Source organism: Zootermopsis nevadensis, unplaced genomic scaffold (genome assembly GCF_977971745.1).
Source record: "Zootermopsis nevadensis isolate Lab colony 2312 unplaced genomic scaffold, Znev_1.0 Znev_ptg000006l, whole genome shotgun sequence".
Lineage (NCBI taxonomy): Eukaryota > Metazoa > Arthropoda > Insecta > Blattodea > Termopsidae > Zootermopsis > Zootermopsis nevadensis.
In genome coordinates this window covers 7,770,060-7,795,819 of record NW_028259138.1, presented here as the reverse complement: position 1 = coordinate 7,795,819, position 25,760 = coordinate 7,770,060, and the positions used below count along the sequence as shown (strand labels likewise).

Sequence of the window (25,760 nt, the reverse complement as noted above, 5' to 3'; positions counted from 1 at the left end):
ACAAAAAACTTTTATAATCTAGACACAGGTCAATATTTATTCCATTAGCAATAATGAATATGCATCAGTAAACATCCTTTAATTGAAATGGTGGTCCTGTGAGGGGGTGAGAAGAATGAATCATCCCTCAACATCTCCTCGTTCCTGCTCTAATAATGTGCAAATTATCTGTGCCACACCCACCCTTGCAATGTGAATAACGCGTCTGTGATAACTCGTTAAGCTAAGCTCGCAGTGCCAATACAAACGTTTACCTACCGATCAGTTCGTATCAATTATAAAGCTGCAACATCCCAGACTCTATCTTCGTGAGATTTTAATCAGTTATTATAGAATCATACTCCTATTTCCCGGACACAAACAAACTCCGCTTTGATTAAATTTATGCCTATATTTTCTATACGTATTCGTATATGTTAACGCACGTGATTATAGGACGTAGTCTAATACAAATAGTAACCGTGACTTCAATGTAAAGTTTAGTCAATTTCAACATGTTTGCTTCATAATTAAACGAAAACTACATGGAAAATTAAGAATAACATGATCGTTAACAATTTCATAAATATCATTTTTATACGTTAAATCATCACGGCACAGAATGTGTACTCGTTCACATCACCGATGCTCCAGCGACTTCTGCAACGTTGCAGACTCAGAACAGCGCGGGGTCAGATGATCATGTGGCCTATCCCGGTGATGGTTCAGGGACTTTTGCAAACCTGACCTCAGGGTAGCTCAGAGGTAGGGGTTGAGTGAGATGCTGGCCCAAGGTCGTCAACGACTTAATTATGCTCTCTAATTATACGTAGCCCTATTCAAAGGCATGATGTTTGCAACCAGCAGCTGAAACACTGTTTGTTCTTTTTTAAAGAGTTAGTTTTATTGTTCTCTTTTACGGCGGGAACTTTTCTTTCACAGGAGATTCGATATTATTCATACACTGCCATTTTGTAGAAGTTTTATCTTTTGGAAACAAACTTCATACCTTTTCTGAACTGCATCCACTTTTTAGTTTTGCGTTGCGTTTACGGAACAAACATTCGTAGTAGAATGAAAATGACATTTCATCTGCAAGTTTTTGTATTCAAAAAGAAAGTGTTTTAGAAATATTTAGTAACGCCTTCATTGTATGGGTATCTTAAAGAATGGAATGTCATTTACATTTTAATTTAGGCCAATCAGATTTGGATACATTATATATATATATATGTAAATGCATGCATTAGGAAAGAAAACGATTAGAGAAGACAGAAATAACTTGTTAATATTGTGCGAATATACTTTACGAGTATAATATGACGATGTTTTCATTCATAGATTTGCTGAGGACTGTAATTTCTTCTCTCTTTTATTTATAACCTGATGTTTTGATTATAATCAAAACATCAGGTTAACTGAGAAATCTTTTATTACTTCATGCACTGTAGACTATACTGCATAATGAATCAACCAATTTTTGTAAACAATATTAATTACAGTATAGCATATATTCCTCCATTAATTTCGCTACTTTATTCAACATCTGATGTTCTACTGAATACGTAATAATAAAATAACCTAAAAGATGTTCACAAAAAACGGAGAAATATTGAAAGGAATTAAAACACGGCAATTATTTACAACATTACAAGGCGTCATAACCCTGAACACGACTATCTTAACTCAGATCATACAAGGAAACGGAAGTGACTTCTTATATTCTTTGTACGACAGTCGCCTTAATTTATCGAAGGCTGAACGCAGAAGCTTCCAAATTTGAGTTTACACGTATCGAAGTAGACGTCACCGTTCTGAATAATATATCAAAATGTTTTATTCTTAATGTACTTGCATGCGTCAATATTCCAATACATTCATTTATCTTTTATGTAGGCCTCAACACAGTCGTTGTAATTTACCAGCTGTCTGCGAAGAAGCAATTCGATATTCATACTGGGAAGCCCCGATCAATAGCAATGGCAAATAGAAAGAGTTGTTATGGATGTGTTGAGGTGTCAGACAATTCTGTTTTCTGTTTGAAATATTTACATCTCTGATACAAGCAGAGAAAGCTTTACTACCACAGCCCAATTTATACATCGCATTCAAATGCACATAATGATATCTATTCGGAGCGTTAAGAATTCTTGAAATTTAACAACCGGAAAATCTGCTATACGTGTGCTTATACTTTGCTATCAGAACTGTCAGAAGTCCAATTTGCTCCCTCACGACTATTAACAGTCCCATCCAATTACTGAATTCTGGAATAATTCAAAATTTTATTATCCCGACTACTTTCTAAAACAATATATATGTGTGTGTGTGTATATGTATATATATATATATATATATATATATATATAGAGAGAGAGAGAGAGAGAGAGAGAGTTTTATCGTTTATTTTTTATAAATGAAAAATGTGATCCCTTACTCTACGGGAGCAACATAAATTTATGTCTGAAGCAAAGTTTTCAAGAAAATATTTGTACCTAAGGAATATGAGAGTGAGATATTTAGAATATACATAACAAAGAACTTCGTGAATTTTGCAGTTAACTGTACTGTAACGAAAGTTAAATCTGTGTAAGAGTTTACGGTGGGCTGGGCACGTAGCTAGGATGTGCAGACTATGATTGTGTACGGAGCATCGCAATGCCTCTGCTGACAAAATACAAGCTTTGGAAAGTCCATGACCATTCGACCACCGTTCTATTTACAATGAATCGGAAATGATGTAGAAGGAAGTGGTCGTGGCCTAATTAATTTCGGCCCTTCCCGAATGCGATGCATAGGCTAATCACCCGGTTAATGCAATCGAGGACAATGTAAGATCCGTTCGTTTAAACTTTAAACTCCTCCTACCTATCAACATTTAACACATAATTTTGAAACACAAGACAGTGAAGTTTCTCGATTTCTGAAGAATTTCCATTTATAAGCGGGCCAATCATGCATACAAGGTTCACGGAACCATGTCCTCACCCGTCACTCTAGATACATATCTATGTATTACATTCTCTACATTTTCAGCATACTAATGGATTTTCTCTTAGCGCCCTCTTAATGCATAACAAAGTAACGGAACTCTGTTCTATAGCAGGCTAAGGGAGCGCATTATTTCTTACCTGCAGGCCGCATGGATCTACTCTGAAACGCTAACATTCCTAACTCGGATAATATAATCTGTAGTTAAAAAGAACTCTCGAGATTATTCGAACTGGTTGAACATATTTTACATGTGCCAAAAAACATATAAATTCCATTATTATGAGTTTCTTGCACAAATTGCACGAAAAGAACGCACATAGGGCTGGCCATGTTTGTCTGTCCGTTTCGGATATCCCTGTGTACGGACTTTAGAACTAATCATATAGGATTAGCCACGTCTGTCAGCATATACGGGTGGCTACCTCGAGAATCCTGGTAACCAAGGCAACCATGTTCAACATAACCGTGGTAATCATGTTGCCCAAGGCAACTTTGGTAACCAAGGTAAATATAGTAACCATATAAATCGAAGTTGTTTTTGTTTGTTAGTCATCAGTCTTTCGACTGGTTTGATGTGGTCCTCCAATTTCGCCTATCTTGCGCCAATCTCTTCATTTCCACATATTTTTTACAGACCACGTCCTCAAAATCTGCGTCACATATTCCAATCTTTGTCTCCCCTTACAATTTTTCCCTTCAACTGTTCCTTCCATTACCAAATTAACCAATCCTGGGTGCCTCAGAATGTGTCCCACCATCGTAAGATTGTTCCATAGACTTCTTCCTTCGCCTGTCGTGTCTAAGACCAGCTCATTTCGTACTTAATCAGTCCACTTAATACAGTAGCTAAGGTAAACAAGGTAACCCTGCCAACCAAGCTGACTGTGGTAGCCGAGATGATAACCCTTCTACTATGCGATCGCTAACTGAAGCTGTTTAAACGCTACATATACGAGGAAGCCATGACACAGAATCCAGTTCTTTTTCTGTTTGCGAGAAACAATAATGTGGTTGAGTGGAAAATTGGAAGATTACGTTGTATTGTCAGTGAGGCGTCGGTTGTTGTAGTTGGTGGTAGAACTGAGGCTGTTAAACGAGCCATGAAGATGGCTGTACGACGTGATAGCGTTACAGCGGGGAAAACTATGGAACTCCATAAACGCTTTCATTTCAAGCTTTGTGCACGTTACATAATGGCATACAGTGTTGATACACTGGGTTGGCTGACCAGAGGTGGTAGGGGAACATTAGTGAAAACAGATGTAGTTATCCATGTGTGTTTATGTAATAGGATTAGGCCATTAATTGTATAGACTGTGTTTGATCAAAGACTAAGGGGAAAACAGATTTTTTTAATTCAGGGATTGATCTATAATCATAATTGGACACGTTCAGAATTTGGAACATCTTGACATTATTCTCTGAAAGGAGTACATAAAGATTACATTTAGGGTTGCAGGTCCACTTAAAATTGTTAAGTTTTACGAAAACTTTACTTACATTCAAAATTCAAATTCTGCTAACAACGCATAAGGAAACTGTACGAAACACTTCTTTCCGTATTTATTTAATAATTAATTAGGCGAAGACATTTTAAAACATGATTGGTGTTCTAAAGCCGTTAAGACACTTAGTTATTAAATCGAATCTGGAGTTATACTTGAGTTTTAGATGCAGCCAACTGACATGAAATAAGATTGCATTTATACTAATTTTCTTAAACTCTTTGATTATTAACCAATTTAATTACTTTTATGATTGCAGTTCTGTCTCTATGCTATATCTGTAAAAAATAATAAATGGTTATATTATTAATATTGTGCCCTAATACAGCTGCAGACCGTAGTTTGTTGGCAGTCCAAATTGCTAAATGTAGTGAAACTTTCTTCTTACGTTCCTACAGCGCAGGAAACTATAGGCCAATATCTTCTTTAGCAAGAAACGTTTGTAACATGTGCGGCTTCTGTTGACCGGTTGATGGAGACAAGTGGATGCACAACAAATAAACAGGGGTTTACGCTTCAAACCACAAGGACACATACATAACCATAGGTTTACACAGGATTCAGTTCAGTCGAGCATGATGACATCACCCGTGGCGTTTCGGTCCTCAGAAACCATTTGCCGACTGTGAACAGTCGTGTTACACCTTAATGGAGCACAATAATAATACCGCTACTCTAGGCCTATCTGTCATTAAACTAACTAAATATGACTTAATGACCTGGGTTGAATTCCCGGTAGAGGTACGAATTCTTTTTTACGTCATTGTGAGACAACCCAGTCTTTATAAAATAGATATTTTCATTTCTCTCTCCGGGTAAAGCAATCTGAGGCAAGTCTTAGTACTGGCCTTAACTGAATGTTGAGGTTAAGAACGTATTGAGTGTTAATTAAGCACAGAAAGAACCGTGTCTATATACAACTCAGTTACAATAGACGCATTAGGCAATTCTTTATGTCAGAGGCTGCTGAAGTCTGAAGGTTTCTGACTATGGCACGTTATAATCTGTAAACGCTGTTTTTAGACTTTTTCCATTGTCTGTATTTCAATAAAATTACGTTTCAGAAGATGGATCATCTTCCGTCTTTATGTAAAAGACGAATGAGCGAAACCCTAGCTGTCGGGTTCCCTAGTTGTCAGATATGGATGGTCCAAGAATATTTGGATAAGCACTACACGAAGATGGTTGTCTGTCCTATTTCTAAATAGTTTCGCTACTTATGAGAGAGATAATTAAAGCTAAACAGATTAATAAACTCTGTGAAACTATAAAGCGCACATTGAAAGTAAAATATCACAAGCAAATTACTTTATATCTGTTCTGTAACTACCCATTTACGACTCAAAATGTTGGAAAATAACAAAAGAACAAATTAGAGGAGGGGCGGCTAAAATGCGTTTCTTAAGCTCGTTCAAAACATAAAGAATGTTATATCAAAAACGTAATAAAGATATTAGAGAAGAAATGCGTATAACAGACCTTAAATGCGACTATAAATAAGTATAAAGAAATTATAACATCTGGAAAGGATGTCTGTACGAATCTCGAAGTTACTTTTTCAGTAGGAATTCCAACAAAAAAATATCAAACAATTATAATCCTTGTAATTCGGTTTACATCCGTGACGATGATAAATGTGCTTCTGGTAACTAGTTGTGATGTTATTTCAATCCTTTTAACATGAATAGACCAAGAGACAAAATCCGTCAATGTTTATTAATGTTTATGATAATAAACTACATTGTTTCTATTATTCACAGTGACATCGCCATCTAAGTTACATATTATAAACAACTTTTACAACATTAATCTCAGGGATTCTAACCCCCCTGGAAGGTCAAAGTATGTGATTTAGGTAAAGGCCTTTTGATGGGCCGACCCCTCGTATAAGAAATTCAGTTTCAAATTATTTTTTTATCTAAACAGGCTAAAGAAAGGTCTGATGCCTGAAAGCTAATGAGGAATAATGATAAATATTATTATATTGCAGAACTGCATATGAATTTTGCTGTGCGGCTCCCGATTTAATCGGTAACACATCCGACTGTCTATATACTGACCTACATAAGAAGCTGAGTTATCGACTCAAGGAACAGTCAAAGTTTCCCGACAGGAAACCGGATGGCGACTGATCTCCGAACGAACATCGATCCTAGTTGTCTGATGCCCATCGTCAGACTAGATCTGACATTAAAATCCTACTGTGTATAGGAGAACACAAATGGCAGGTATTTGGAAAACATTTTCTTCCAACTGTGTGTACTTGCTAAAAGTACTCCTATGTGTCTTTGTTAGCATTATTTCTCCGGCATCAAGGCCTTTTAAAACCAAAAATAATTGTATTTTTAAGCAAATTCTTTTGTGATAGTTTTAAGGTTTTATTCTTAATTTCACTGACGAACTCCTTACAGCCTGCCATTGATATTGTACTCTAATTTTAACAATATTTTTATATTAACGATAAAATTACTTTTTTTAACGTATATGAACAGGTCCCAGTCCGAGAAAAGGATGGAAGGATCCTGTTCATATGGACCTGTCGTCAGACAGAACACTAAATAATAATAATAATAATAACACGGATAGCTGATTCTGGCTCGCTTCAAGAAATAAACAGTTTTTATGAATTTTCATTCCCCAATCAACACTTTTCAACTAGCAAAAGAATTTCTAAATTATTTATGGTATTACTGACACGATGGCAGGCGTTCTTTTCAGTCTTGCATACTTTCTGCCCACAAACGTTTCTCTGTCTGAATATTTAGACCCAGTTTTCTTATAACATACTTTGGTACGATCGGTTACATTTTTAAGAAATTATGTCAGTATAATGAAATAATAATGACTGGTATTCTGATCTCTTCAGTAGAAATAGTACAAATTTAGTTTTATTTGTGGCAAGTATAATCTCAGGTCTTTTATGCTCTACAATGCCGGAGAAAGGGGAACGTGTATTTTCTTCTGCCTATCGCAGTATGAACACTGGGGCAACGATTCAATTACAATTTAGTTATGAATTCAATTTGGTTTCTTCGCCGACGAAATATCAACATCATAAATTCTGGAATGCAACTGATACTTTCTGGAAAACTGAATATTTTCAAAAGTGACTTACCGAGCTGGAACTGGCTGGAGAAATTATGGTGAGGTTGCTCTATTCTTTTTTATCTTTGATCTGAAGAACAACACTCATTCTGCAAAGAAACAGAAATTAGTAATCAACCTGTTATGACGTGTCTGTGTGTTCAATAAATATAATTCTTCTAAAAATGACTGTTAATAAATCAACGCTAAATGTAAAATTTAAATTGAATCCAGTAGTTATCAAGGTGTTCGACTAGTTTCTAAGCTGATTTGGAGCATTAAAACATTTTAATAAGTTATTTTACGAAGTGCGTAAAATTATCTCATATTGGGCGGGTTGTAGCATGTTTCATTGCCGAATCTACTAAAATGATTTGTATGAAATTCGATATTCGGAATAACTATGATTGTGAGTAGTGCTATTATATAATGCCTTTTCCATTAACGTTCATACATAGAGTAATTGTGTTCAATGTACATTGAAATCAAATCAAATAATGCGCAAGATCGCAAAATAGGCATTTGGAAAACCCATATATTCCAAATCCAGCAATGCCCGTCAATGTTGGTAAGCTCTGAAGATGGAGGCAGTATGTTCAACCGAAATGTTGGTGTGTATCTTGGCGTCCATATTAGGTTACAGCCTACAGATCAATATCGACATTCTCACCGCTATGAGAATATCTAATTTCTAGAATCTTGGTTGGAGTTCTATGTTTAATTGTAATTTATTTGAACTACGTTCAAATCACGAGACAAATTTAGATACTGAATATTTCCTTGGGGGTCTGAAGTATATTTATCTCGGTCATTCGTAAAAACCTGCAAAATTAAAAGAGTTGTGTGGTTTCGTATATAACCATTTCTCCAGTACGTAAGTGTCAGTAATTGAAAAATGGTTTCATAATTGGAATATAAAGAATATATTCTGAGTCAGAAATCCAGTCAGTAACGCAGAAACGCGAATGCCCGAGCCTAGTTCTGCCAACACACATTTCAACGGTAGCAATATCACAATCCGCTATTTGACATGTCCCTGAGCATATTCCTCCCACCTCGCATCCTATTTACATATGAACCAGATTAATGTTGCCTTCTCATCTTCCAGTTGGTAAATTTTCATGAGATGTCCTCCAGTAAAATTCTGCATGACTTTCATGTCTCCACATACTGTCACATGTTCAGATCCCTGTAACCTACATCGGAATTTGATTAAGGTTTTAAATTAAATAAATGTAAATTGTATATACTTCATATATTTAAAATCTAATATCGCAGGTATCCATAAAATACAGTATAAGAAATTCAATAAAACTACAAGATTTTATTCGTTGCTTTAAACCGCATGAAAATAATAACTTCATTATAAGTTCTTACTAGTACATAAAAGGAATGGTCTTTACTACTTTTATGAAAGGCGGTAAAAATTATCTCTGTTTAATCTTCTACACAAATTACGGTTTTTAAAAGATTTTGTCACATTTTATAAGCACCCTGAGGCAGTCAACGGAAGTTAACAAAGTGTTCGTTTAAACTAAAATTTTCATTTACCACTTTCTTGCGTCTTAACACAACGAAATAAAGAAATCATAAATTATTATACCTATCCAACTTAAGAACTGTGTACCGAAATTCTGGGAGCTACTGTTCTCTTATCTGATAAAAATACAAAAATCATCCACTATTTTTATTTTAAAAATGTCATTTAGAAGTACAAAACATAACAAAATTTTCGATACTCAGTTTTAGGTATCCTGTAAATATCAGCTTATAAACCACAATCTTTGTTTCTGAAGATATAATATAATACTTAATGCCTGCACTTTAAATATTTCCTCGATACACCATTTAAGGAATGCGCGGTGAGACAGTGGCGGCAGAGAGATTGTTATAATCTCTGTTTTATGAAGGACCCCAGTGTTAAACATATTGCATAAATTAAACTCTCATTTTTCGGTGGACTAGTTTATTTATAAAATATTCGACAAAACTTGTCTGCTCGTTTGCAGAGTCCACGCTACACAGAACAATCTGTATTAAAAATTAAAATAGAGCTAGAACAAAATTGGTAGTGTTAACATATGAATGATATAACTACTGAATATAACCACCAGCTACAAAACAAGGTTAGCATTAATGCATGATAACAAACAGCAAAACAAGGAAGCTGTGACGAAGTCCGAAACGAACCAGAAAATACACCGGATGAACACACAAGAGTTTTCCACTTTCAAAATCACACAGAAAATAAATGCAGCTTATTTAGAATTTCAGACTTACACCATCCGACAGAAAAAAACTTAAAGTTTTGTACACACGGCACAGAGACTCGATATGTGCTTCGCAAGTCACACGACACTGCCGACGATAATCGACCTCGCCCCAAAAATTGTGCAAAGTGTCCCTAAAGATAGAAGCTATGGCAATTGTGATTCGCTGCCTCAACTCTGGCAAAGATTGAGGCGTAATTCGAACCCTGGCTGAGTGGTTCCATGTGAAATTGTGTGCGAAATGTGCATAGAACAGATGTCACAGGCTCTTCCTTCGCTAAATGCAGAACACAGCAACTCCTCTGTTGTGGGTTAGCCATTTTCAAAACTAGTAGCATCTAGTGGATGTGCGGAACAACAATAACCCGGATCATTTGTAACCAAACTTTGAGACTTTTTCTATCATCTGGTGTGAACGCGAAGTTCTAAGCACACCGCATTTGTTTTCTGTATAATTTTGAAAGTGTACGGTATTTCGTGCTCGCTCTGTATATGGGACATTATAGTCTCCTGATAGACACCACCACAGAAGACATACTATCGCGTAAGTGTAATCGAAAAGTTGCTATCATAATTCAAATAAACAGTAAATTTGCTGTTTAAACAAAGGTTTACTCAACAGATTAAACACTTATATTTAAATAAAATAAGTCAAATATTATGATGCTTGGTGTGGTGAAAAACATGTACATCACTCTTATTAAGACTTAAATTCCGTTGTTGATATACGAAGTGAATAAAGTGAACGCATATTCCATATCCAAAACTGGAATGTATCTCAAATCTTTTCAAAATATTTAAACATTCATGATTGAAAATTCTGAAATTGTATGTCATCGGAATATGTGAGTAAGGAAAAGTTTATAAATAACGTATCTTACATCTTCCAACATTATTTCCACATGTACAACATTATTAATTTGAACTCGCATTTCGTCCAAGTACGTCCACGGAGATAATATTATAAATTCTAAGCAAGAATTTGGTCGAAATGTTTCCACAGAGGCAATTTTAACAATTTTTAACAAGCACTGTGTAAAAGAAACTTCCATACTGGCATAGTTAACAATTTCCTACTCGCATATCCTCAATAGATTTCAAAGCACGCAAATTTACTGAACGTGCACTCTCGTGTAAACGAAATATACAGGAAATTGTAAATTATTAATATTGCCGAACCGCGTTTCGTTCCTATTCCTACTCACTCCTCTTAAACACGATTTTTGGGAACAAATCCATCGATATGAAATAATACCTTTACATTCTTCAAATTTCGAAATGAACATATTCAAGCAAACCCATGGTCTCTCCTCACACCAGCGTTCCACAACCGATATGCAGCCACGTTTTATAAAAAGCAGCATATTCGCACATTATAGTCACTAAAAGTCAAGATCTTGTCTTCAGCAAATAGATATTCATAATATACCTCCGCAAACACTGGTTCATCATCGATAGTTTTATTAAATATGTGCGTTCTTACAGGGCAAAGATTTATATGTGAAATATATTTGTGGTCATATACGAGGTGCGATCGGAAAGTTTAAACACTGTGACAATAGAGGGCGAACCGGATGTAGTACGAGCTTCTGCCTTTAGGGGGTGCGGCCTACATTCATAGTGAATTAGTGTGCCAGCCGGCATGATCGAATTAACATTTGTTTCTTAGTTACGGGCGTTTTGGTAGTGCATTACACCGACCCTCCTGCGATTTCGGAATGGCGTGTGCATCAAATTTTGCCAAAGACTCGCCAAAACGGCTACGGAAACCTATGAAATGCTAAAGCAAGCATTTGGGGAGTCCGCAATGGGTCGTGCACAAACTTTTGTGTGGCATTCAAGTTTTAAAAATGGCCGAACCTCTGTCGATGAAGACGAGCGTTCTGGACGACCATCTTCGAGCACAACGCCCGAAAATGTTACGAAGATTCGGCAGGCCATTTACGAAGATCGACGTCGTACCATCAGCGACTTGTGCGACATTGTTGGGATAGGCTATGGGACCTGTCAGCTGATTCTAAAGGAAGAACTCCACATGCGACGCATCGCAGCCAAGTTTGTGCCAAGGCTCCTGTCTGAGGACCAGAAGCAGAATCGACTTCTCGTTTGTCAGGAGCTCAAAGATCTTGCAAGAACCGACCCCAACTTCCTTTCTAAGCTCCGTGTGACTTCTTACTCTTCCCAAAGATGAAAATTCAGCTAAAGGGAAGGAGATTTGAGACGATAGAAGAGATTCAGGCAGAATCGCAGATGGTGCTTGACAGGCTGACAAAGAAAGATTTCCAGGGATGCTTCCAGGCTTGGCAGCGGCGCTGGGATCGTTGTGTTCACTCCCAGGGGAACTACTTCGAGGGTGATGAATGAATTTAATACCTGAGATAAGTGTACGGGTTTTTATAGGCGCAGTCTGGAAACCTTCCTATCGCACCTCGTATAGTCTTGTAAATTCTTGTGCGAAATTGTGTGGTGTGTAATTTACAAATTAGGCTGTGCCGCGTGTGTGAGTGAATAAAAGGTTGCAAAACGCAACCTTAGAGTCTGTTTTACGTCATGTTACACGTACAAGATTTCATTAAAACACCTTTCTAACTGAATTTAATTTTGCTCGCTATCCTGACACAATCTAAATAATTATATTAATGGAGCCAGCCAACTCAGTACTCGATTATTATATATATATCGATTCAGCAAACCGCTGATAGCGTGCATTTATGTCTGTACACACAGAGAAATCACATATAAAATTTATTCTGTGCGATGTGACAAACTACAATGGGCATTGTTAGATCTAAACATGGTGGCAGGTGGTATTCACGTATGGAAACAAAATCCGTCTTAAAAAGCTGATAGTCACTCAGCTGGTCGAGAAACGCCCCGCCGTTTATGAAACCCGGAAGTTGATTATCGTGTTCGTGAGATCAAACTACTGGTTTAAGTCAGACACGTCCGGTTCCATCATACCCTATTTATTAACGATCCCGTTTAATATTATCCTCCGATATTTGACTGCAACTCCTCGAAAAAGCCACGCCTTTTCACTTTGTCTGATGGTGTAAGGGCCTGCACCAATAGCATCTTGTACGGTTTGACATGCCCAATTTTCTGCTTCCTCTAGCCACTGACTTGCGGGGACTTCGCTGAAACGCCTCGCGCACTCTTTCAATGTTGTCTTCAGACACACGAGGTCGACCAGGACTCTTGCCTTTACACAAGCATCCAGTTTGTACAAACTGTCGGTACCACCTGCTTATGTTATTCTTGTGTGGTGCGTCTTTTTTAAACCGTGCACGAAACTCACGCTGCACTGTAATCACAGATCTGGACACCTCAAAACGGAGCACACAGAAAGCCTTCTCCTGCTGCAACGCCATCTTTGAAACTGGCCCCGCGGCCACGCAGTAAGCATGAGAAACTTGGACAGTTGCCGCCACTGACGGTGTACGTTGTGCCCGTGTATGGTGAGAAATAATTTTTTTATTAACTTTTAAAACCGCACCATTCTTTTGTGTATACCCTGTAGTATCAGTGTTTGCCTATCATTGGCTCCCCGCTGTTGGCAAACACTTTAAAAAATTAATCGAATTGAATTGAATTATTATTATCTAATAAACTCCTTCTTATGAGAGTAAGTTATAAACCCACTTTTACAAATATATTCGTTTTCTTCGCTTATACAGCGGACACTTTCTCTTGCTAAACTGCGCGCCAAAGATTTCCTACAAACAACTTCCTAGTAAATATAAAAATGTTTTCATTCAAACATTACTGCAATTTGCTAGTGTCACATTTAGCCGAAGTCTGTGTTATTCAGAATCACTGATATTATCAGAACCCGGGACGATAAGCTTCATAAACTGTCAATATCAGAAGGCACAAAACAAAATCTAGAGGATATAATTTCAGGTATTTATAGAAGTTTGAATCATGGGGTTTGTTAGGTAATATACTATGTCAATTGCAGAATGAGTGTTTTTATTGCTATTCTCTCTACTGACAACGGAGTTGGAATTATCGAGGATTAAAGGCAACAACTTTTAAAAAAACATTTAACTGCACACAAACACAGGCCTATAGCCCTTTAAATTCCTGTAAAATCTGTGGCACATAAAAAGTGCTCACATTCAAATTTGGTTCATATTAAAATGAAATAGTATTTTACATCTAAAAAACGAATCGTGTCCTCGAGGAGTTTATAACAAAAAATTTTTCTTATGTAAGAAACTCGGCCTTCTGGATCGGTCCGATTCAGAAATCAGAAAATCTGCTACAGTGTTGACAAGATTTCTTACATTTGGCCTGTACTTATCAGTAGACCTGAATTTACACAGAACAACCACCGAACAGAATTCGAACACGCGGACCAAGTGCTCTTATGGTTCACTGTCGTACGTCTTTCAGAAAGTGCCTTCAAAGCCATACATTGCGTCAAAAATTAATTGGAAATTTGGTGGGAAACAATATAATATTATTAGCGTGATTTCTGATCATATCATTTTCACAATCCAAAGCTTTCCACACTCAATTGAAGAAAAATTATATTTCATTTGCTGATTATTTTATATATGAAACTTTTACTCTAGTCATTTCAGAGCTATTATTTCAATGCGTGTTCACGTATTAGCAAACTGAAATCAAATACATAGTTTAGTTAAACCAGAAAAATAAGTTTTGTAAACGCTCCTTGTTTTTCAGCTTGAAATCTGTTATGATCCATTCTAATTACCAAGACGTTAGAGAACAAGTTGTAAAAAACAATAATTTTCCAGTTGTTTGGTATGGGTACGAAACTGGGATACTGGAAACGACCCGTTCTTCAAGTGCCTGCGGGTCTCAACTTTACGTTGGCTTGATCTATAGACATTTGGTAGGACTCCTTGGACGAGGGATCGGCCCGTCGCAAGGCACAGGACAGCACAACACAGAAAAACGCGGACAAACATCCATGGCTTGAGTGGGATTCGAGCCCACGGTCCCAGCGACCAAGCGGCACAAGGCTGACGCCTCAAACCGCGCGGCCAGTGCGGACACCGGGGTACGAAACATGACCTCTAATTTTGAAGAAAAACTATGAATTACAAATGTCTGAAAACAAAATGCTGGGGAAAATATTTGTGCCTGAAGAGGATCATGTAAATGAGGAACTTAGACAATGCTACTGCACAACGAGTAACTTCGTGTTTCATATTAATACGTATTTTTATGATAATTAATCAGTAAACCTAAGACGCTAAGATGGTCTGGGAATACGGCTAGGATGGGTGAGACAGCAAATTCATAACTACAGAATGCTGAATAATTTTTTTTTTTTGAAAATAGTAAAACAGAAAATATCCAAGAATAATTATATGGATTTTAGGGAAATTGATTTGAAGATGAAATAAGCGGGTAGAAATGACTCAGTATCGTCCTACGATGATGTTTTAGCAATTGCGAACCTCTGGGTTCTAATGCTATAGTCGTAATTATTATTTTCGCATAACTATGAAGAATGTCCTCCGAATGTGCCTACGTACCTCTGTTCTGGGTATGTTTCTTGCTTGGAGTTAGTGAATACTTGCAGATCTTACTGTACGAACGGAAGAATCTCAAAGGAATTCATGTCTTGCAGACGCATAAATGTATATATTTATTTTCACAGTCTATACACAAACGTTGTAATTAAATGATGTTGTTAAAATTATATAATATTAAAGCATTATGTAGTATAAAAATATTATATTTTGGCGCTTTTTATCGTAAATACGATTTTACATTATTTAGCGCTTTTTTACGACATCTTCAGGTTTATATCAATTTTATAATATTTTAAAATTATTAGATATTTTTATGCAATGTATTATATTGATCCGTGGTTTGCTTGCAGATTTTCCATTTTCATGATGATTTGTTTGTTTGTAGTCAGACATTTATTTTCTGTGGAATCAATGTTCAATCATTATCATGAAAATGTTTTAATATTATATAATTTTAACAACATCATTTAATTACAACGTTTGTGTATAGACTGTGAAAATAAATATATATTTAATCAACACAAACATGACGCATTTAAGCTACAAATTGCATAAATGTATATTGCTTTGTTAACAGAAATTGTACGTTAATGATTATAACATTTAAGGATCCATTTCAGTGAACAACTTTCATGGAACTAACAATCACGCTAGATATTACCTCAGTTACACATAGCTGTCCAGTTCATTATCGCTAACTTACAAGTACATCTTATTTACCGTGATAAAAATGTTTTCATAAATTCCCTTTCCGAGCCTACAGAAACACGTTGAAATAAATTTGCATATATGACTGTGGTAGAATATTTATGCCCTATTCATATTCAACATTTCTAGGCCCAATGGTTCATAGGTAATCAATATCAGACGGAAGGATCAATACTAATTTCCCGCCGCTGATATAACACTTTCACATTCTCTGAAATTGATCTTACTAATCGTTATATGTTTGTCGCAGATGTGTTATCACATTAAATATCAAACTCGAATATTACGAATATATTCGTATGTAGCGCTTATGGCCCTATCAGCTAAGAATCTTTTTTGGTAATATTTATAACATGAATTTAAACTTTACAAAGGGGTCTCTATCAGGAGGATGTTCATGTAGAATTTCTTTTTCATGAAAATCTGTCAATTGCTTCAGAAGATACTAGAGGCACACGAACAAACGTTATGTTGTTAAAAGAATTTTATCCTCCTCAAAACCACTGGTATCTATGTGAACCACTTCAGTAATTATAGTACGAGGCGCGTCCACAAAGTAAGTTTCCTACTCGTCCCACAGCTAGCAAACCTTATATTGCGCGAAGCGACTGTGCGTACGTGATAGAGCAATGACGTAGCATGGCGCATGCACCAACGGAACTTCCCGCGTTCTCACAGTAGCATCGTTGCAGCTGTTGAAGATGGAGGTTCTTATTCCAGCTCCCGCCGACTGTGAAGTGCGGTCAGTGATAACGCTAGGCCGCACACGGCTCGACGGACAGCAAGTCTCCTGCAGGAGTTCAGCTGGGAGGTGTTTAATCATCCACCCTACAGCCCGGACCTCGCTCCCAGTGATTTCCATCTTTTCCTACACCTCAAGAAATTCCTGTCCGGTCAGCGTCAGCGTTTTGAGAATGACAGAGAGGCGGAGATGGTTGTCACACAGTGGTTCCAATCCCAGGCGGCAGACTTCTACGACACAGGTATTCAAAAGTTGGTCCCACGGTATGACAAATGTCTCAATTCCGGTGGCGAATATGTTGAAAATTAGCTGGACACTTGCTGTATCTGTTGCAATAAATATTTCCATGAAATTGTGTTTTGTTTCTGTAAACGGCCCCAGGGAAACTTACTTTGTGGACGAGCCTCGTATGTTGTTCACAGATTATACGAGGGTCGCTCATTAAATAATGCCCCACATTTTTTTTCTCAGCCAGTAATGAAGATAGAAAAGTGTACTTTTACATGCTTGAGATTTGATGTTTCTCGCGTTCGTGTACGGAGTTTCAAATGATTCCAACCAATGGCGGAGCTGTAGTGAACTGTTAAAATGGCGTCTGTGAACGACTCTCGTTACAAGCAACGAGCTGTAATTGAATTCTTTTTTGCTGAAAAAGAAACTGTGGTGAACATTCATAAATGTTTGTGTGCTGTGTATGGAAGCTGTGCAGTCGATAGGAGCACCGTTGGTCGCTGGGCTAAGAGAGTTAAAGCTTCAGGAAGTGAAGAAACCGAGCTCCATGATCTCGTACTTGTGTTTCGTATGATTCTCAGAATAAAGAAGCTATTATTTATCTAAACACAAATAACTATGTAAGACTTGTCTTTGTAATGGACACACGATGTTTTTTTGTTTGAGACAATAACTAAATTATTTTTAAACATTATTTAAATGAGCTTCAACTCCGAAGGATTAATTTCACAAAACATGGTAATGAGTTTAAAAATTTAATACAATAATCAGCTTAAAAGTAAACCTGAATAAGCTGAGCTGTAAATCGAAAGGGCAACTCGAGTGATGGATATGAGACATTTGAAGTTCTCACGGTGGTAAAGATGTCGGCGTTGTTCTTCTGTGTTTTACGCCACGTGGTTACACATCAAAATTTCTGTGAAACAAACTATCTAAACCATTAAGGCTGAAATAGTTCTATCTGTAAGTCCACACGACGTTACAACCAAGACCAACATCGAACGATCTAATTCGGTGTATATAGTGACCACGAAACGTGGTGTGCCACATTCGATGGGATCTAATCGAATTCTTCGATATCTCGCAGCGGCAAAACATGTGCCATGCGTCATAGCGCAAGGCTTCAACAACTGTACAGAAGAGTGAAAAATTAAAACGGATCAGCCATAATTAAAACTAGCCTTGTAGAATATCGTTAGTTCAAGAAAATAAAACTAATTTCTCCTCTTGAAATGCCGCCTCAAGTCTGATTACTTGTTCCACATGAAGGTACCCTAACTAATCACTTCACAACAAAATTCGTACCATAGAAAACCTTGCAAACGATGATTCCTATACGTATTACAATTCAACTCCTTTCACGGAGGATTTTCTGAATGGCGCCCCTGGGAAAAGCAGGATCGTGACTGGCTTGTCGTTTTGTCTCCTGTGAAATGCACGTGTAAGCAATCGGCATGTCTCCACAACGTTACCGAGTCCTGAATTTTGACCTTACTGGACTGTCGATGGATTACAAAACCCTGATTCAGCAAAACAGCTAGCTAAGCACACTCAGTGCCGAATATTTGCACTGTTTATTCTCTTCACAAATTTTCCTCATACCAGCACTAAAATATATCGTCGACTGAGCGTCGTGATAATGTTGAAAGATATAAATCACGATAATTTATTTTACATCAAGTCGTTTGAAATATCGTTACGGATATGCACATAGTAAGACGAAGGCAAGTGGAAACGAGGCAAAAATTCGACACGCGCATTTCTGTTCTAACGAACAAAGGTCTCTCTCTCTCTCTCTCTCTCTCTCTAAGCGGGAGTTGCAATTTGCTCGCAGCTCACCCAATTCTGATTAGTATTTCAACTCGTAAGCACGTTCCCCAGAAGCGCAGTTTGTTATGTTGTTCTATGCTAAAACAAGAGCAGAATATACTTAAACAAATTGGCAAAAGAATGGAAGGCAAGAGAACGGGTTACAAGGCTCCATCAATCAACTTCCGTTCCTACAAAACAGATCTGGAACCTGGTAGCGACATATTTAACCTGGCCTAGATATATTTTTACTGGAGACTTAAACAGAGCTTCCTTGAAGTAGCTCGTAAATTGTAGTTATGTCCTAAACATTATATTAAAACAGAACATATATCAAATTTAATTCTGTGTCATAGCACGAGTTATCACTGATAACAGCAGTCTCTAAATTTTCTGTAATAGGCTAGTAAAAAAAAACACATAATAATGCGATTTGAGGTTTTCGTGGCGGTGAGTCTCTACATGATGGCCAGATTTTTATAGATCGCCAAAAATGTACAGATTAAATCTTTGTGAGCACAAAGCATGGTAAATGATAATAATTCAGTAAACTTAGCAGTCTTTAGCCACTCGGGATTCAATGCGTCGCTTCACTTTGTGCAGAATCTGTCACCAAGATCAATAGTGGGCGAGAAAGACTCTGTTGTGTATGATAGCCAACCACCCAAAGGTATAAGTTTACCAACGTTTCAGAGGTTCTTTCTGCCACCATCATCAGGGCTATGAAGGAAGCAAGAAAAACCCTGAAACGTATATCAGACTACACGGTGCAACAACCCAGAAGACATTCAACTTCATTATCGTCGCCGTCAGAATGTAAAATCTCACCTATACATTTCCTGCCCTTGTCGAACCCGAAGGTCCATTACCATGTCCAAAAAATCCCGTTATTACGCCTTTTTCTGGTTCACCCAAATTCTCTAACATGTATTTTAATATCATTCTCTTGTCTATACCTAGGTGTCCTACGAAATTTCTCGACAAAACTGATGTGTGCATGCTTCAATTCCAGTACGAGGTGCGATCGGAAAGTTTAAAGACTGTGTCAATAGAGGGCGAACCGGATGTAGTACGAGCTTCTGCCGCTAGGGGGTGCGGCCTACATTCATAGTGAATCAGTGTGCCAGCCGGCATCATCGAATTAGCATTTGTTTCTTAGTTACGGGCGTTTTGGTAGGGCATTACACCGACCCTCCTGCGATTTCGGAATGGCGTGTGCATCAAATTTTGCCAAAGACTCGCCAAAACGGCTACGGAAACCTATGAAATGCTAAAGCAAGCATTTGGGGAGTCCGCAATGGGTCGTGCTAAAACTTTTGTGTGGCATTCACGTTTTAAAAATGGCCGAACCTCTGTCGATGATGACGAGCGTTCTGGAAGACCATCTTCGAGCACAACGCCCGAAAATGTTACGAAGATTCGACAGGCCATTCACGAAGATCGACGTCGTATCATCAACGACTTGTGCGACATTGTTGGGATAGGCTATGGGACCTGTCAGCTGATTCTAAAGGAAGAACTCCACATGCGACGCATCCTGTCTGAGGACCAGAAGCAGAATCGACTTCTCGTTTGTCAGGAGCTCAAAGATCTTGCAAGAACCGACCCCAACTTCCTTTCTAAGCTCCGTGTGACTTCTTCCTCTTCCCAAAGATGAAAATTCAGCTAAAGGGAAGGAGATTTGAGACGATAGAAGAGATTCAGGCAGAATAGCAGATGGTGCTTGACAGGCTGATAAAGAAAGATTTCCAGGGATGCTTCCAGGCTTGGCAGCGGCGCTGGGATCGTTGTGTTCACTCCCAGGGGAACTACTTCGAGGTTGATGGATAAATTTAATACCTGAGATAAGTGTACGGGTTTTTATACGCGCAGTGTGGAAACCTTTCGATCGCACCTCGTATGTGTGTAATTGTTTCTCAGTTTCATGCTTTCCTTGTAAACCCTTTAAGGCTTATCTAATGACTGTATCAGTTGGCGCCCTTAACACTGCGAGGTGTTGCACTCAGCCTGTTCAAGCTACGTGTATTTCACAATGTATTGTCTTTCTCTGTTTACGGGTTGTACAGTAAAGAATCGATCTCGTTGTCCCAAACGATGGTAGCAATTTCTCTTTCGCAATTCCTGCAACCGTACACCGATTTTAAGATTCTGCACTGAAACAGTATAAACTGAATGCCTCGAACGTAATTAGCGACCATTTCACCAGATTCATTAAAAGTACATCTACCCTCAGTTGTTACAAGCCTTGCGACATATCAAACGCTGTGCGATTCGCTTTAAATACTAACGATCTGCGAGTGTTAATTCTGTAAGCGAAAGCGCTGTTATCATATTTTATATGTAACTCCAACTGACAAAGAAACCCAGACATGGACAGGTGGAAATGCGTTGGATAATCTGTCTCTGAAAAGTACTGGTCCCTCCAGGTCGAGTTGATAACTACCGGGGTCTGGTCTAGGACAGGTTACATGCAAGGGGATATCTCACAAGTGAATATTTTTGGTTTATTTCTACTTCATAACATACGAGAAGACGGGTGTTTTAACCACACTGCTTTTCAACATCGCCTTAGAATATGCATTTGGGATGGTTTAAAAAACAAAGAGGAAATGGGACAGAATAAGACATGGGAGCTGTACATCTGGACTGTTTATTGCCTTAGGTAACAAAAGTGCCGTATAAAAGCGTAGATATTCTAGTAGAAGTTGGTACAGAGGTTCGTCTATACAAGCCAGAGAAATCTAAATATAGTTTATGTACAAGTTGCGTCACTAGAATGCGAAATAAAATAAAATTATAAAAGCAGATGAAACATTATTTGAAAATTTAAAAAAAAAATATATATTTGAGAGGGGCAACAGAAAAGCAAATTTATATTCATGGCGAATTTAAAACTAGATTAAATTCCGGGAAAGCTTGTTAACATTCAATTCAGAAACTTTCAACTTTCCATCGTTCAAAATCGTCCTTTCTTCTACCTTACGTCCTAAATATTAAATGTACGTATGACAATAAAAATAAATGTGTAATTATAATTTTATTTGTCTTATGTAGGAATGAAACTTGGTCTCTAGCCCTAAGGCAACAGCAAATTTGAGGACGTTTGAGAATGTGCTGAGGAGAACAGTTAAATGTTCCTTACAGGTAAGAAACTACCTACAGAATACCTACACGTTTTAAATATTTATAGTAACTGAGATGGCGAAGAAATTCTATGTCTTTTTAAAGAATCCCAAATGTCATTACGTGTTCAGCAAACTCGGCCACTGGATCTTGGTTTCATCCAGCTGAATCCACTCCAGACACTCACAGCCTAATCGAATATCAAATATGATAAGACATGTAATATATATAAATGAGAAATTTAAAAAAAAATTATAGTTCGGGAGGGAAGAGGTCACTTGTCAAAAGTAGCAGTTGGTTAATTTTTAATTGTATGTTCCATCTACTGTTAGTTTCAAAAAGTAGTCGCCTCATATCTTCACGTTTCCGGCTATAATTTTGCAGACATTTTTCATATTATGTGCGCGCTACATATCCTACCCGTCTAATTATCCTTGGCATAAACATCCTAATAATATTTGATTTACTATATATTATGGATCTATTCATTGTGTAAATATCTCCATCTTCATTTTGCTTGAACAGGGACAGAAAAATTAACATTTTGTATAACGTAATGTTTTAATATATTTGTTTAAATCTTGTCAGTCTAATCACAATAAAATTTCTATTAAATATTAAAATATTACTATAATTAACATTTAAATATTTAAAATATATTGATTGATGATCTCTATCGAATTGTTCGATTTATTAAAATGCAACGCCAACATCAGAAATCAAACATTTCGATAGAGATCATCAATTAACATATTTTAAATATTTAAATGTTAATTATAGTAATATTTTAATATTTAATAAAAATTTTATTGTGATTAGACTGACAAGATTTAAACAAATATATATTTATCACAATATGACGCAACTTTATCATCTCATGTAATGTTTTAAGATGATTATGACATTCACGTAGTAATATCAAATTATAAAGTTCGTATACAACGTTTATGAGTACAGTAAATTTTAAATAACTTCTAATATGGGTATTATTTTAGTACAAATTTTGTCTTAAGATGGATGTCTTCTGGGTTGCAGCGTCGTGTAATTCAGTATCGACAAGACTCGTCGTCCTAATGATGGCAGCAGCAAGGACTTCTGAAAAGTTGATAAACTGATACCAGACTACACGATGTTTCTACTGGAAGACAGCCATCTTCGGTCTCACTGCCGTGAAAACCTCAGATCCTACTAAATTCTCTCTTGGCTTCATTAAATCCGCTTACGAGAAATGCGTTCTATTCTCCTAAGATTCGCAAACATTATTCCAGTCCTCTTTGGCATTCAGCGTCTTTACCACTCTCATTTCTCCTATGTCCCGCTGACCCCTCTCTCTTCGAAGCCATTTCTGTTTCTTCGTTTTCACTAACAATATTTCAAGCTACAATTTATTTTTACTGAAACAAAAAAGGGAGATATTTGAATTACACAAACGTGTGCAACGATGCATTACTTTCCGAACAGAATGTAATGTTACGTCAGTATTCTAGCTGTCACTATCCGCTGGGTATATGATTTGCATGTTCTGATACAGAGGCACAATTTTCTCTTCACCGAATGCCAGTATCCAGGCAAGCTCGGCTTCTCGTATTGTTAGTCGGCACTGCTTCTAAATAATCGTGGTTATGAGAAGCAGATAAGAACTTCATATTTTTACTCTTAGCGTAATATTGTCAGGTTGATAAAGCACTCATGTGGGAAATAACAGATGCATACAGTATTTTTTTCAGAAATTCCGAGGCGAGGATGCTACTTATTAGAGTAAGGCGCAAATGGGATCTGAGTTTACAGACTGGATTCAACTGTCTCAGGAAACGACCCTTGTTCGAGCTTCTTTCAGAACGGTAATGAACATCGATCTCCCACGAAAAATGAACTTATTAATTCGCTGAGCAACGAATTTTCGAGAAAAACACTGCTCGGATCGAGTTAATTGTCACAATTTATTCATAACTAACTAAGAAACACACTAACTAACTAGATGAACAACAAATCATGAAAAAATAAAAGCAATACCTGTCTACACTCACACTTATAGCATTTCCATTGCAGCATAAATAATGGTGATACTGTGAATGACAATGCTATTACTTTTTTGCTTGTTAACAAAAACGAACTGGAAAGCGTAAAAATATCAGAGATGATGTTATAAACTGAAGAGAGGTTGCCCTCTCCCCCAGTGTGTACTACATACGACAAACACTTACTTCATAATTCAAGAGGAAGACAGAAACATGGGTCTATAAAAGGCAAATGAAAAGATAAATTAAATTAGCCTCTGGGAGGGTCTTGGGACAGGATGCCGAAGTATTAAACAATTTGTGACATGTTAAACATTTATGGAAATCTTTCCTTCAAAGCCTTTTCAGTCCGGGGTCCTCAGTACACTGAAGGGTGTGTCTACATACTTCGGTTTTCCCCTGTCAACATCGACTGTGCTGGGTAAAACACGCGTTAACAGACGGCCCACAAACACAACAATAACCCGAGGCAACAAAAACAGAGAATGAAATAAATATGGAAAATAACAAAAAGACATCTTTGAATACCAACAAAGGTTAAAAAAATAAACATTTCAACATCACAAAGAAAACAAGGGAGAAATACAATAAACCTACGTTTAGGTAACAAACATATTTTTTTAATAAAATTTAACTATCTCATGCCTTGGGACTGACAACAAATATAATTGTCACACCATGTTAAACGTAAAATATTTTAAGGGGTATGCAACAACATTTTAACCCTTTAAGACCCAGTGGTAACTATATGTACCACCTGCTTCACACAGTTAATAAATCTGGGTTTTGTATGTATAGGTTTCGAATTGTTCTCAGTGTAAACAGGGATTATTTCCATAAACAGTGTCAACCAGTTGTCATTTGTAATGGTGAAAGGTTGTGTTTTCTTCGCGGTACGGACTAATTTAATATCCTAAATAATATTTAGACGAGCTTCGGCTTCAAAGGGTTAAGAAAGAAACAAATTAATAAATGAAGACTCCTTTATAATTAAAAAAAGTTCGGAGCACTCAAAATGTATAAATTTACGAAATTTTATATGTAATGAATCGATATAAACGCAGGTCACAATTTTTCTTCCATGTCACTTTTCACATACATTTCACTATCCATTCATTAAAACACGTTTCAGTCTAATGCGACCATCATCGGGTTCAGACCACATCGGACCGAAACATGTTCTAGTAAATGGACGGTGACCTAAGCGTGCGATAACGGACGAACAGGGGGAAAAAATCAAGAATCAACACAACACAGGAGGAGGCTCCACTACAGGAAGGCCATAATTTTTAACCATGCGTTTTGAGTACTATACAGCCCAAAAATTATCTACGCATTCAAACAAGCATTGCAATAAACAACAAAGTACAATGCAACAGGGGGACCAATGAAATAGGATTTGTGTTGGCGGAAAATCGACGTTGACTTCAATTTAAAACCGCACAAAAGGAAATCTCCAGTACAGGAGTGTGTAATGCCGGACACACACACTTGACTTGTCGCAACCGAAAGACAGATAATCCCAGGACTCATCATGATTTCTCCTCCTTCCTTGAGCCACTGATCGAAATCAGACACTTCAAAACACCGCATCGCTGGAAACCTGGAGGGTTGCGCTCTCTCTCTCTCTCTCTATTAGAAGCGATGTCTGGGGTAAAATAATGGAACTTCAGCGTCTCAGAATGTTAAAATGGCTTTTTCCTCCTTCTTCAATATTCCATTCTGTCAGTTTGGAAAGGAAAATCTATTTTTCTCTTCCTTCTTTCCTTTCATCATCCATTCCT

General features: G+C 37.2%; 1 protein-coding gene across 6 annotated transcripts in view; it reads right to left on the bottom strand.

Moving 5' to 3' along the window:
• Window positions 1-25,760, bottom strand: part of LOC110837522 (vanin-like protein 1) — a 207,790-nt gene that overhangs the window by 82,908 nt on the left and 99,122 nt on the right. For 3 of the 6 annotated variants that reach the window (XM_087343643.1, XM_087343644.1, XM_087343642.1), the window contains exon 4: window positions 7,594-7,673. The gene's annotated coding sequence lies outside the window, so the exon portion shown is untranslated. The remainder of the gene's footprint in view (window positions 1-7,593; window positions 7,674-25,760) is intronic. The other 3 variants (XM_087343641.1, XM_022079741.2, XM_022079750.2) reach the window with 1 other exon arrangement.